Source organism: Phocoena sinus, chromosome 1, assembly GCF_008692025.1.
Source record: "Phocoena sinus isolate mPhoSin1 chromosome 1, mPhoSin1.pri, whole genome shotgun sequence".
NCBI classification, from domain to species: Eukaryota; Metazoa; Chordata; class Mammalia; order Artiodactyla; family Phocoenidae; genus Phocoena; species Phocoena sinus.
Window position 1 is genome coordinate 166,411,046 of NC_045763.1, and position 14,946 is coordinate 166,425,991.

Genomic DNA, 14,946 nt, shown 5'->3' on the forward strand with positions numbered 1-14,946 from the left:
ACCTAGTATCTTCACAGCATTCTTGTTAATAACTTTCCTTAATCTAGCCACCTAGCAGGACACAGTTCTATTGAAAAAGAAATCTTAGACCATACCAAAGTTTCTCAAAAGAAATACTCTGAAGAAGACTGGGCATTAAACCTTTTAGAGCTGGGTGATAACAGCTTTTAGACATCTCTGTCAATCAGAGAGACAATACATATACTAGATATTTTATGTTCTCTATACTACACTGACTAGTAGACTGATTGACATATATATTTTGGTAGGTAGGTAGGTATATAGATAGATAGATTTCAATTTATGTATCATTGGTTCATTTAAATAATTGAATTTATAAGCTTTGGTAAGAATCACCAATTCCTGAGCCTATGGGGAGTTTGGAAGCTCCAAAGAGATCTTTTCATAGCTCAAAGGGTAAGATTGATGTTACAAAATTTCTGAGGGCTTCCCTGGTGGTGCAGTGGTTGAGAGTCCACCTGCTGATGCAGGGGACATGGGTTCATGCTCCGGTCTGGGAGGATCCCACATGCCACAGAGTGGTTGGGCCCGTGAGCCATGGCTGCTGAGCCTGCGCGTCCGGAGCCTGTGCTCCACAATGGGAGTGGCCACAACAGTGAAAGGCCCATGTACCGCACAAAAAAAAAAAAAAAAATTTCGGAGACAAGCTAAAACAAAGCAATGAGTAAATCAGATTGAGGAAATGGGAGGATAAGAAGATAAAGCAAAACAAGTCATAAGTTTTAGGGTGTGTTCAACTTAAATCCATATCTTAGGTGAAAAATCCCTACCAAATGGTTATTCAAAGTTATTTTCCAGTGGATTTCTGCTTTTGACTAAAATGGGATAGCAGACACTGGACTTATCCTTCACCTAATTAACTAATTAATTAATGGCAAAATATATGAAATGATAGCCTTCAGTCACTGGACATCAGGAAACAAAGGGCAGGGATCCCTAAGAGATGGTAAACAGAAGTCATGAGTCCTGTGATTTTCCCAGCTTACTGGCTAGGCAGAATTCCCAGATTGTGGCCCAAGGTGGTGAAAGTTCAGGCAGAGTCCAGTGGTTATGCTGAGTTGAGGAAATGAAGCTACCTACAAATCCAGGGAGGACAAAGCAGCTAGAGTTCACAGGCAGTGTACCAGAGAGGAGAAAGCTGTGCCAAGAAAGAGGGTCCTCCTTGAACCTTGAGCTCAGTACTGTTCAGTATAAATGTAACACGAAAATACTTGGGGTGGGGGACTATCTGAATAGATTAGAGGGAACAATCCTGGAGATGACATGGAGATGAGAACAACTCATGTCTTCTCCAGCCAGAGTAGAAAATCTCATAACCTGTAGGCCATTGGATAGAATACTCAGAATGGCTTTGTCTCAGTAGTGGGGCAAATTTAGCCCTAGACTAAAAACTTCCCCTTTCCCAGCTAAGGAAGCTTAAAAGCAAGATCCAAGAGGTGGAATTGTTTCCAAGTAACTTATCTACATCACTGAACAGTGCTCAAGAATATTTGTAGAAATACAAAAATATGTAGTACTCAGTAAGGCAAAATTCACAAAGATTATATCCAATAAAATATTGTTAGGCATCCTAAGAAGCAGGAAAATATGACCTACAATGAGGAAAAACGTCAATTAATTGAAACTGATCCAGAAGTGGAATAGATAATAGAATTAGTAGATAGAACATTAAAGTAGCTATTTAACTAATTATATATTTTCAAATGTTAGGCAAAAACATGAATGATAAGTAACAAAGACCCAAATCAAACTTTTAGAGATGAAAACTACAGTATCTGAAATGGAAAATACACTGGATGGCATTAACAACAGATTAGACATTGCAGAAGAAAGAATTAGTGAACTTAAAGTTATATCAATATATAATATCCAAAATGAAACAGAGAAAAAAGTATTTTAAAAAAATGAAAATATAATCAGTGAGCAATAGGACAACCTCAACTGGCCTAATATATTACAGACCATGAAGGAGGGGAAGAAGGAAAGGGACAGAAAACCCTATTTAAAGAAATACTCATAAGAGGTCTCATCACAAGGAGATTTTATTTTTCTTTTCTTTTTCCTTTTCTTTTCATTGGCTCTGTATGAGATGATGGATGTTAGCTAAACCTACTGTAGTAATTATTTCACAATATGTGTAAAACAAACCATCATGCTGTACACCTTAAACTTATACAGTGATGTATGTCAATTTTTTCTCAACAAAACTGGAGGAAAAAAAAGAAAAAAAAAATTAATAGCTGAAAACTTTCCAAACTTGATGAAAACACGGATGAAATACCACTTTATAGAGGAGGAGACCAAATTAGAAAAGCAAGTTGCCAAATGCCACAGATCCAAGAATTTCAATGAACCCTATGCAAAAGAAACATGGAAAAGAGACACCAAGTGGCATCATAATCAAAATTATCTATATAAGTGATAAGGAGAAAATCTTAAAAGCATCAAGAGCATAAAGACATGTTATGGACAGAGAAACAAAGATAAGAATTACATCAAAAAATGTAAGCAAGGAAAAGGTGGAACATCTTTAAAATAAGAAAAGGAAAAAAATATCTGTAAAACTTGAATTCTGTACCCAGCAAAAAACATTTTAGAAATCAAAGCAAAATAATTATGTTTTCAAACATATAAAAACTGAAAGAATTAATCACCAGCAGATGGGAAATATAAGAAATGTTAAAGGATGTTCTTTGGGCAGAACAAAAATGATACCAAATGGGACTGTGTATTTACAAAAAGTAATGTAAAACACTGGAAATGGTAATATACTCTTTTTTTTCGTTTTAATTTATTTTTATTAAAGTATACTTGATTTACAATATTATATTTATTTCAGGTATACAACATAATGATTCAATATTTTATAGATTATATTCCATTTAAAAGTATATATTTATATATATATATATATATATGCTATATTTCCTACTGACAATATACCCTTGTATCTTATTTACTTTTATACATAGGTACATAGTTTGTATCTCTTAATCCCCTACCCTTATATTTGCCTTTCCCCCATCCCTTTCCCCACTGGTAAGTATGTGTATTATGAACTCTAAAATAATTACATAAAACAAAAATAAAATGAGTTATGCTACTAAGCCTAAAAGGAAATAAAATGGAATTCATAGAAAATACTCAATTAATACAAAACAGAGCTGAAAAATAAGAAAACATAAAGAGCAAATGAGACAAAAGAAACCAATTAAACAAGGTGGCAGATTTAAACTCACTTAATTATACTAAATGCAAATGGACTAATATTTTAATTAAATGCCACAGACTGTCAGAGTATATAAAAAAGCAACACATAAAAATATGCTGCCTACAAGAAATCCACTCTAAATATAAAGATATAAATAGGTTAAAAGAAAGGAAAATCAAAAGAATGCTGGAGTGGCTAAATTATTAGCAGGCAAAGTAGGTTTCAGAGCAAAGATCTTATGCATAAAAGGATCATTTTCTAATTAATAGGGGATCAATTCATCAAGAGGATATAACAATCCTGATGCATACAGCTTCAAAATCCATAAAGAAAAATTTGATAGAAAGCAAAGTTGAGAGAATAAGTAGATAAACCCACAATTACAGCAAGGCATTACATTAGCCCTTGTTTAGTAATTTATGACATAAATAGAAAATCAGTTAAGATATAGTACATTTGAACAACATTATTAACTAAGTTTACTTATTTGACATTCATAAAACCAGGAACAACAGAATAAAAATTATTTTCAAGTACACATGGAACATGTACTCAGACCATGGTTTGTGCAGTAAAGCAAGCCTAAATAAATTAAAAGGATTTAAATCATCCGAAGATTGTTCTCTAACCACAATGGAATTAAATTATAAATCAATAACAGGAAGATATATGGAAGATATCCAAGTATTTGGAAATTACATAACAGACTCAAAATAACATGTGAGTCAAAGAAATTCTCAAGATGAGAAATAGAAAGCAGTTTGAACTGAATGAAAATGAAAGCATAACATATCAGAATGTGTGGGATGCCAATAAACAGTACTCAGAGGGGAATTTATAGCATTTAACATCTTTGTTAGAAAAGAAGTGTCTCATATCAATGACCTTGGCTTTCACCTTAAAAATAACCAGAAGGAAGACAAAATAAACCCAAGGTCAGCAGAAGAAAATAAGTAATAAAGATTAGAGCAGAAATCAATGAAATTCATTTTCCATGTCACAAAAACCAGAGATCAAAATCAACTTACTGCTGTGGGGATTTTCTTGGAATTGCAACCATGTGTAAAATGATTTTCATCATCATTTTACAGGGAAGATGAAAAAGGAAATATGGCCCACTTGACTAAGGAAAGCAAGGTACCAGGAGCAGAGAAGAGGGAACCAAGTGTACTTGCAGGTAATCAGCCCCAACAGAAACATTGCTTCTATTTTTTGATTGGGGATGGGTGGGGGAAAAGTCCAATTTGGAAAGAGAATGCATTCTCTGGAACCACTATCTGAGTGTCAGAAGCCATGTAGTTCAGAAGCTAAAATTTTGCCTTGTTCTTTTTCTTTCCTTGGCCCCATCACTAATAAAATGACAACCATGGACATGTTGCTTATTTTCAATAACGCTTAATGGCTAATTTTAGCTGTCTTTGCTTTTCACCAAAATGTGTTACCCTTTCTTCTCCCCATGTCCTTTCCATCTACAAGATTTAGAACCTCAAAATGAAAAACACATACATACAGATAGCAACCATTCGCAGATTTCTTATTCTTAGGCAGAAATCATGAAAGGAAACTCTTTGCAAGAACATTACCAAACAAAGTCCTGGTAACAGTAATGGAAAACAACTCTGTGTTCTATCTTGGGTCCTGCTCCCATAGTGGTCCTGCTCCTTGCCTACCTACGACCCCGAGAAAACTCCTCATGTCTGTACACCAAGCTGCTGTTGTCTTGGGCAGTGGGGAAGGAGAAGTAGCCTTTACTGGGTGTCTGCTAAATCTTTGTGAAGGAGGCATTACTATTAATCCCACTTTATAGATGAGGAGACCAAATTAGAAAAGCAAGTTGCCAAATGTCACCTAAGAGTGAGACTCAAACACAGATTCTCTGACTTTGGATCTCATGCTGTTCTGCCATAGCACAAAGGTTCTAAAAGAGCCATACTTTATCCTATAAATCGTCTTTTCATTCATTCTTTCATTTATTCAATCATTTATTCAACAAATGCTTATTGAAAATTACAGTGTGCCAGGAACCATGCTAGGTGCTAGGAATAGAGAAGTAACCCACAAACCCTGAGTCAGTTATTCTTCTGGCCCCTTGGGATCCAGGTAATTTTAGCTTGAACCCCTAATTCCATGACTTTCGCTCAGTTTCTGTCATTTTCTTTGGAGGTTATATTCTCAGGTCACCTCTGACTGTTGGTCAAAAAAATATCCCATTCACACAAAAGTTTTACTGGTGTAAAGTGGTAAGCTTTACTGGTGGCTGTGTGGTGGGGAGATGGGCAAGGGAGAAAGGAAATGTTTACATGTCAAAATCTAAAGCAATTTCAAATTGTACATTACTTACCTTGTCTTAGTCACCTCCCACAGAGCAGTATCCATTGCCTCCCTCCCCACAGAGTCCCCTGACTCACAGGGCCTTTCTGAATTCTCTCTCATCCCTCTTTCTCCCTCTCCCTACTCCTTAAAAAAAATTATTCTTCAATTTCCATGCAGATTCAGTTCAGCCATGATCCTCAGAAGCCTTGGTTCTTTCCCACAAAGTTTTATTCTTCAATTTCCAGGGGCTCAGAAACTTATCTTTACAAATGAAGACAGTTTCCTTCTTAAAAAGAATTCTGCCAGCTTTTAAGATCATCATCAATTTTCACATGCTTAAAGAAAGACAGTTGGGACAAAGAAGGAATACAGGGAAAGAAACCTTTATTTTGAGAATTGCAGTAGGATAGTAATACTCCAGAGGCCCACAAAGACACTAAGAAGATTATGGGAGAAGTATCCATGCCAGATTTAGAGGGTATTTCAATCACCTACACTGAAAAAGACCCCTTCAAACTTAGTACATGAAAATAACAGCCATTTATTTGTTTATAATTCTGCAGATCAAGAATTTAGACAAGAGCAGAGTAAGGAATGGTTCGTTTCTGCTCCACGATGTCTGGACATTTGCTGAATGGCTTGACCAGTGGGGGCAGGCTGGAGCAATGTGATGGGAGTCATTTGAGTGGGGTCTAAGTTATTTATCACCATTGTCCGGGTTCCTTGGTTCTCCTCTGTGTGGTCTCTCCATATGCTAGCTTGGGATGCCTCACAACATGGCAGTCTTGAGGGGGGCTGAACTTATATGTTTGCTGGCTTTTTCAGAGGTAGAATGTGACAACTGCCAGCACTCTTTAGGTTTGGGCCCAGAAGTCACAGAACATCATTTCTGCTTTATAGAAAGTCATAAATGGGGAGCAAATAGACTCCACCTCTTGAAGTGTAGGACGGTATATGCTGACAAGCGGGAAGAAATTGATGATGGTCACAGAAGTACAGGAGTGGTCCAAGGGAAGCAGTGCCTGGCTGGAGTCTTGAAAAATCACTAGGTGATACCTGAGTGAAGAAAGAAAAGGTGATTCCAGGCAAAACGAGGTAGCACGGGTAATGATTACTATATAATGCGAGCCCACAGGTGAGAGAGAACATAATGTGATTGGGAACTGCAAGAGATTCAGAATGGCTAGCAGGTATGATGCTGAGCGAAATATTAACTCGGGCTGTAGAGTTAATCGGGTGCCAAACCACAAAGAATTGTGTCTGCTCTGCTGAGCTCCCTGAGGAGCTTACTGAGGAATCCGGGGAAGAGGAGTGAGCAGATATGCGCTATGGGCAAGATTGTTGCTGAAATCCACAAGGCAGATGATGATGATCTGGATGAAGGAAGGAGCGGCAGTGAAGGTGTAAAGAAATGGCAGATTAAAGAAATAGAAAGAAGATAGAATCAAAAGGACCACCCATTGGAAAGGGGAAACATGTACCAGAAGCAGCTATTTTAAGGATGAAAATTCATTAAGTTTTGAAAAAGTTAACTTTGTGAAACCTTTGGATGTCCAGGATAAATATTATACACAAGTCTCAGCCTGAGAGACAGAAAGAGAGTTCTGGGGTATTAAAATCAAACTTGGGGCTCATCCACAAGCAGAAGTTGAAGATGTGAAAACACATGAGGTCACCCCAGGAAAGTCAGAAGAGGAAGGAGGGAAAAGGTCTGAGCATAGAAACATTGAGGAGCAGCAACGTTTAAGATTTCAATTGGTAAGGTTAGGTTTTTTAGAATACCTTAGAGAAAATGGACTATTCAGTGCCCCATAATTATCTTGTGCCTGGTAAATGTACATATAGTGAATTCCCATGCAATGCATGAATGATCATAAGAAAAGAATTAGAACTTTTGCTTTCAAAGTAACGATGTCAAAAATTGATCTATGTGTACTCAATACATCTGCTAGAAAATAGAAGTGAAAGACTCTAAGTTGGGGACTTTATGCCTAAAAGGGAAGTAACCTGGAAAAGGGCCTTGGTTTGGACACCTTTGATTACGAAGGAGGAATGCCCTAGAATGGGAGTCAGGGAACATCTTTCTTTCCAAGTTACATCCAAACTTAAGTTTTCTTAAATGTTTCACTCTTTAGTGGTCATAAATCACATTTACTCTCTATTTCTGAGCCCTGGACCACTGGTAAATACACTCTTCTTAAAAGCATTATAGTGTTTGTTCTTATTCACCCCAGGGTAGCATCATCTCTGGTGCTGGAAACATCAGATATTCAAGGACAGTGAGTGGAATTTTTCTGTTTCAGCCTTTTTTTTTTTTTTTTTTTTTGCGGTACGCGGGCCTCTCACTGTTGTGGCCTCTCCCGTTGCGGAGCACAGGCTCCGGACGCTCAGGTTCATCGGCCATGGCTCACGGGCCCAGCCGATCCGCGGCATGTGGGATCTTCCTGGACCGGGGCACGAACCCATGTCCCCTGCATCGGCAGGAGGACCCCCAACCACTCGCGCCACCAGGGAAAGCCCTCAGCCATTCTTCCATGGAAAAGCTTTCCTCAAGATTACAGACAGAACCAAGCATTCCACGGTGGAAAACCTACACTAGAAGTTCCCACTGTTCTCTTTAAATGTCCAAATTGTCTCTACAGGGCTGTGGCAGCTGCCAGCCAGGATGCAAGACAGGAGCTCATGAGGTGGGGATGTTTCTCCCTGCTACATTGTGCTTTATTGGACATAACAAAGGATCTAACCAGCTGGTGATGCCCAGAAAGCCCTCTCTCTTGGTCTATTATGTGCTTCTGAGAAAGGAAATTCAGGCAAGATCAATACATCCTCTGTGTAGACGTCAAATGGCTAGTGACGTCGGTTCTTCAGGGCTGTTTTTAGTGAGGATATTCCAATCTTATGAATTTGACATGAATTTGGCCTGATGCCCCGACAGAATGCAATGTAGGCATAATTTGATCTTCCTGTAATTGTCTATTTAACTTGGCAATCCAGACTAATTTTTTCCTGTGGAGTGAGACCAGAACGTCACCAGGACAGTGGTTAGGTTAATTAATGAGGCATAATAATGCACATAATAAAAGCTTATGATCTGAATTTTCTCCCTACTCTTATCCTCTCTCCTTCTCATAGAGAAATGCTGGCCTCACTGGAATCTGGGAGTCATGTTTCATTAAACGAGCCTCTTATTCTTGTAAACAACATCAAGGGGGAAATAATAACTTGAGAACCATCTGTTTGATTGAGTCCCTGACTTTTTTTTCATTTCCCCCCATTGCATGTTAAAGGAAGTAAATAGGAAAAAAAAATTCTAATTATATTGCTGTTTACTGATTACAGGATAACTTTTACTTTAAATACCACTTGATCCACACCCAAAGCTTTTGTCATCATTCTGCTCCTTCCCAGCTCCCTCTTCTTTTTCTCTTTAGCATGTAGCTAATTAGATTTAAGCCTATTCTGAAGACTGTTCAAATCATTGCAGTCTAGGGGCACCAGGAATAGTTTGCTTGTTATGGTGTAAACAGTTAATTGGGGAAAAATAAATGCTTTCACAGGTGCCAATGACAAGAGCTTTAGACACAGTGTGTAAGATATGGCTTTAAGTCCTATGAATTTTATCTGGTGTGGTTGAGTTTGGGAAAATCATTAAACACTCTTTACAATTATGAAAAGTGTGGATTCAAAAACTTAGATTCTATAAGTAGCTATTAAGTGCTAACTATGTATGGGAAAAAATCATTAAACACTCTTTACTACTATGAAAAATGTGGGTTCAACAACTTCAGTCCTGTAAGTAGCTCTTAAGTGCTAACTATGTATGTGGTAGGCACTGAGAGAGACCTGTACGTAGCAATAAGAATATCAGCCTTGCCCATCACAAGGGGTCACTACTACGATCAAGTGAGATAAAATACATGAAAGTTCTCTGTAGATTATAAGAGATTTATTGAGATTATTATCACAGTAAGGCATCTGATAGTTGCATTGGCCCCTTCATGACCCCAAGGCCAATTGGTTACCTTATTGTTCAGGGTTGGGCAAGGAAATAACAGTGCACTAGGCAAAGCTTGGCTTTCGCATTTCTATGCCTAATCGTGCCTCAGAGAGAAGAAACATTGCCTCCATATTAGGAGTACCAATTGATGCTATTTTGCTGCTATCATTTAGCACATGATTTATTTCGGTTGAAAATTCCTTGATTTCACAACTCCACATTTTTTCTAAGACTTAGTGCCGTTCTTGAACAAAGTCAAAATTTGTCTAAAGCAACTTTTGTTAAAAAGAGAGCATAAATACTGTGATGCCTGGCACACTATGTTACATGCCTGTGTTTGGTTCTCATCACTGCCAAGAGTTTGGAAGTTGAAATCTTAATGGAACACAAGGTTTGGACAGAAAGGGTGCATTCCTCGTGAGTCACAGATGATGAATTCATAATCCAACTTCTAGTCTGATCAACTTCTTGAAAATGGGGCATATCAGAAAACAACAGTCTTCATCAAAGGGAATATTTAGCCTGTCTTACTCCTAAACCTCCTCAATTAAGTCACTCTTACATATGCGGGTACTAACACTATTAGGTCTGTTACCCTTTCATTAATCCATTTTCCATCACTGGGGAACTGGGACAAATGTTTGTATTTTTCCCAACAACCCCTTGAGAAGTACTTTCTGGCACGTTGTGTTTTTAGATTAAAGTTAATTGAAAATCATTTTAAGAATTTGCTCATTAAGCTATAGTTACCAGAGAAGAAAAAGTGGATATCACTAAAAATACCTCCAGGATATTGCAAAATTAGGGCTTGGTATGCCTGTTCAACTCAAAGGACAGAGGTACAAATGAGACACAGCGTCCAACTCCTAACAGCTTACAATTTTAGATAATAGCAATCCACATAAATATATGGAAAAACCCAAGATTAAAATAACAAACATGGCTTAAAATTCAGGACAAAAATGGTAATGGTGTGTGACAGAGGAAAAAGAAAGAGAAAGTTGGAATTGAGAACTGTTCAGGGAAATTACAGTTTGGGACTGAGATTGAGTTAGGAATAGATCAACTCACAGCTGTTAAAAAACATTTTGAAAATGGCATTTGAAACCTGATATAATAAGTCTATCTTTTCTTTCACGCTACTGGTCTCACCAAATTAGGAAAAACCATCCCTGGTGGAGAAAAGTTCAGTTTACAGTCTAGTAATCCAGGTAAGTACTGAACACAATTTATTCAAAACATAAGCCAGTGAAAGCTAAATGCCATATAAGTAGCTAGCTGGAATGATTTGGGAAAGTTTAACGGTAGTAGTATTTGATATGGGCCTGAGAGTTATTTGGGGGCAGCTATTTTATTTTTCTACTCTTTCAAATTTTGTTACTCCTTAACGAATTTCTATAATGAAAGTCCAAGCTAGGCTTCCAGGCAAGAATTTAATGCTTGCAATAGAGCTGGCCTGTCTGCTTGTGCCCTTGCTGGGAGTTCTACCAAAGCCTGCCTCTCATGCAGCCAGCCTGCTCCCACAACCTGCCCAGACCCCATCCTTATCTTCCACATTAGAGCCGCATTCCCTGCTTTTGTCTCCTTGGTCCTTGGATGCCCTAGCTTCTCCAACATCAGATTCTGCTCCAAACTCCCTACTTTGTGACCTTCACCCTCCTCCTATCTATCCTCACCAGGCTCTCACCATGGCACTCCCTTGTTTTATGGATCCCCTCTGCTAAGTGATCCTCCTGCCACTAGAGTATCCCCAATGGATCCCTTTCAAATGGGCTAGCCTCAGCCATGCCCATATAACCAGGGAAGAAGATTGATCATTATCAGATGCACACATGATCATTCTGCCATCAAATAATTAGTTCTCGAGCACCCACTATTTATCAGGCTTTGTTTCAACAAGTTATTAACAAAACAGATAAGGGTCCTGCCTTCATGGAAATCATATTGAGTGAAGGAAACATGTAATAAGCAAGTAACCTAATAATAAATTAAATAAACTTATATAACTAATATAAAAACTGCTATGAATAACTGGCAATAATAAAAGCCTACATTCATTGAGTGTTTTCTATGTGTGCCAACCTCAATACTTTATGTGGATTTATTCTTTAGGAAAACCCTATGAAATAAGGACAATTATTATCTTTATAGGTAGGAAACTGAAATTTAGTAATGTTAAGAGACTTCCCCCAAAGTCTCATAGGTGTTAAGGGTTGAGCCCAGGACTTGAAAACAGGCAGTCTGACTCTAGAGCCTGTACTCTGAAGGTGAAAAAGGACTGGTTTGGAGGGAGTATATGTGAACCAAGACTTCAATGAGATACTGAAGACAGTAAAAGTGCTTTTGGCTTTTCCATTGTCTTTTCTGGCAACTGCACACCCAAGGGAACCCCCCCAAATTATATACCCTGAGGCCCCTTCTCTCCTGCAAGTTTACTCAAGGCCCTTATCCAGGCAGACTTAATTCTAAACTTGGTAAGTCTCAGGGTCTCAGTAGGTCTCCTTCCATCAGAGTACAGGACCCCTGTAAGTACAGGCTGAGGTTGTGGACTTAGACACCCAAAGAGCCGCATTAAGAAAGATAACTTCCTCCATCCATACCCCTCCCAGGAGGGATCATGGGCAGCTACCATGTGGCTTTTCTTCCTGTTCTTTCTCTAAGCTGAAGCTGTGAAAACCCAATGTCCCTCTGAATTTATTTTTCTTATTTACAAAATTATATATGCTTGTTACATCAGCTTTGGAAAATTGATGAATAACACAAAGCCAAAAAAATATATTTATTCAATTTCATCACCCAGAAAGTCATATTCCCCCTGTTGTGTATTTTCTTCCTTTATTTTTTTCTATACAAATTATAGAAAAATTATGTGTTGAGCTCATACTTCACATTAGACTTAACATAATATCATGTAACCTTATGATACACATTTCCCCATGTTAAAGCACATTTAAAGTCTGCATAATATTCCATCATGTGGTTATATCACAACTTACAGATAATTCCCTCAGTGTTGGACATTTAGACTGCCATTAATTGTATACTAACATAAACAATGAAGAAGTTGACATCTTTTTGTACAAAACTTCTGCTGTATTTCAGATTATTTCCTTAGGATAAATTCCCAAAGTTAAAATTATTGAGCCAAAATATATGAACGCAATAAGCCTATTGATGCACATTGGGTTTTTTAAAATTTTATTTATTTTATTTATTTATTTTTGGCTGTGTTGGGTCTTTGTTGCTGCACACAGGCTTTTTCTAGCTGTGGCGAGCAGGGGCTACTCTTCGTTGCGGTGCGCAGGCTTCTCATTGTGGTGGCTTCTCTTGTTGCAGAACATGGGCTCTAGGCACACAGGCTTCAGTAGTTGTGGCACATGGGCTCAGTAGTTGTGGCTCATGGGCTCTAAAGCTCAGGCTCAGTAGTTGTGGCACATGGGCTTAGTTGCTTCACAGCATGTGGGCTCTTCCTGGACCAGGGATTGAACCCGGGTCCCCTGCATTGGCAGGAGGATTCTTAACCATTTTGACACAAGGGAAGTCCCAATACACATTGTTAAAACACTCTCCAAGAATATTATACACATATCTACAATCCTACCAGACTGTAGGACATTGCCAGCAAGACTGTGTTATTACTAGCTTTGGAGATTTAGAAAGGGAAATGGAAAGCTCTAAAGAAAGTTTCCCCTAGTTTGTAATTTTCTCTAGGCCCAGTCTTGTACTGCCTACCATAAAGGTTTCATTCAGAGATTTTGGAGCTAAGCAAGAGAAGGGAGTTGGCTAAACAGCAGTAGGGAGATTTGTAGAGTAGGCAGGGTTAGTCTGCACATATAGAAGGTCTGCACAAGAAGAAGAATGCGGACCTGTGGAATCTGGAGGAATATGCATACCATAAAAAAAAATCAAGCAGGGCTTCCCTGGTGGCACAGTGGTTGAGAGTCTGCCTGCCGATGCAGGGGACACGGGTTTGTGTCCCGGTCCGGGAAGATTCCACATGCCGCGGAGCAGCTAGGCCCATGAGCCATGGCCTCTGAGCCTACGCATCCGGAGCCTGTGCTCCACAACGGGAGAGGCCACAACAGTGAGAGGCCTGCGTACCCAAAAAAAAAAAAAAAAAAAAAATCAAGTAAAGCAAAAATATGCAACCGATAGCCAATACAACCAAAAATAAATAAATAAGTTCTTGGATTATAGCATTTCCCAAAAAATAATTTGTTTTTTGTTTGTTTGTTTTTACTTTGGGCTGGTTTGGCTCATTCCATCAAGTTGTCTTCAATAGTTTTCCATCTATAAATTCTTTCCTAAATGTGCTTCTCCTCTGAGCCCTGGCTCCAAGGAGCGATGATTCAGCAGTAGGGTGAGGATGATTTGGGGGCTGGAGATCTTTAGTCGCTGTTAAAGATTTTCTTTAATGTGCTAATGTCCTACCGATTCAGGTAAGATTTAGAAAAGACTAGAAATATAGAGTTATCTTCATTGGAACAAACATCTTTATTCAGTTTGCCTTTGGCAGCAAAACAAGTTTAATAACTACGTTATATATTATCAACTTTGAGATTAAGGATACCTGTAAACATCTCTTTGCCTGTTCTTGGAATTAGCCAAGGGAAAATCAGGAATTTTGCCAAACAAGGCAATAGAAAAAAAAAAAATTCTAACGGGGAAAAAATAATGATGTGGATCAGTCAAATTAAAACCATTCCATTGCCCTCGGAAACGATTTTGAAAATGAAATAGTTACTGCTGCTCTGAGCCATGACAAGATCTCAAAATTCAGAAGGCAAAATGCCAGAATGTTGATCAGTCATTAGGGGAAATAGAGAGTGCTGGAGAAAAAGCAAGAGATACCCTGAAGAAAAGCAGAGAATCACTCACAGAAAAATGAAGGAAATATGGAAGATCCCCTGACCAACCCGCTCGCCTCCAGAAAGAGCCAGATTCTCGAAACAAATGGGTTTCCCAACTAATACTGGCTGGAACATGATTACCCTGGCAAAGGTCCACCATGGGAGGAAAGCGTTTTCCCAAGATCAGGGCCAGTGAGGGGGACTTTTTTGATTGGGAACTGCAGGCCATCTGTCACCAGGGTGGCTCCATGCCTTCAGCTGCATGGGACTGACATTTTAACTTTTGGTCTAGTGAAATTATGAAAATAGGTCATATAAATATTATTTTAATATAATTTTTAAATGTCCCCATTTCATGGCTATGCTTTATGAGTTTAGACCTCAATATTTCTAAAACTTTGATGATCGAAGGTAAAAACAAAAGAGCTATTCAAAAATTGCCAGGAAAAAAAATCCCCCCTTTGGCTGTGAAGGTACAGGGATTCTAGGTCGGGCAGCCTCATTAGTTTCTTTAGTGAACCCTCTTAGTCAATTAAGTTCTCATTATCCTTGGT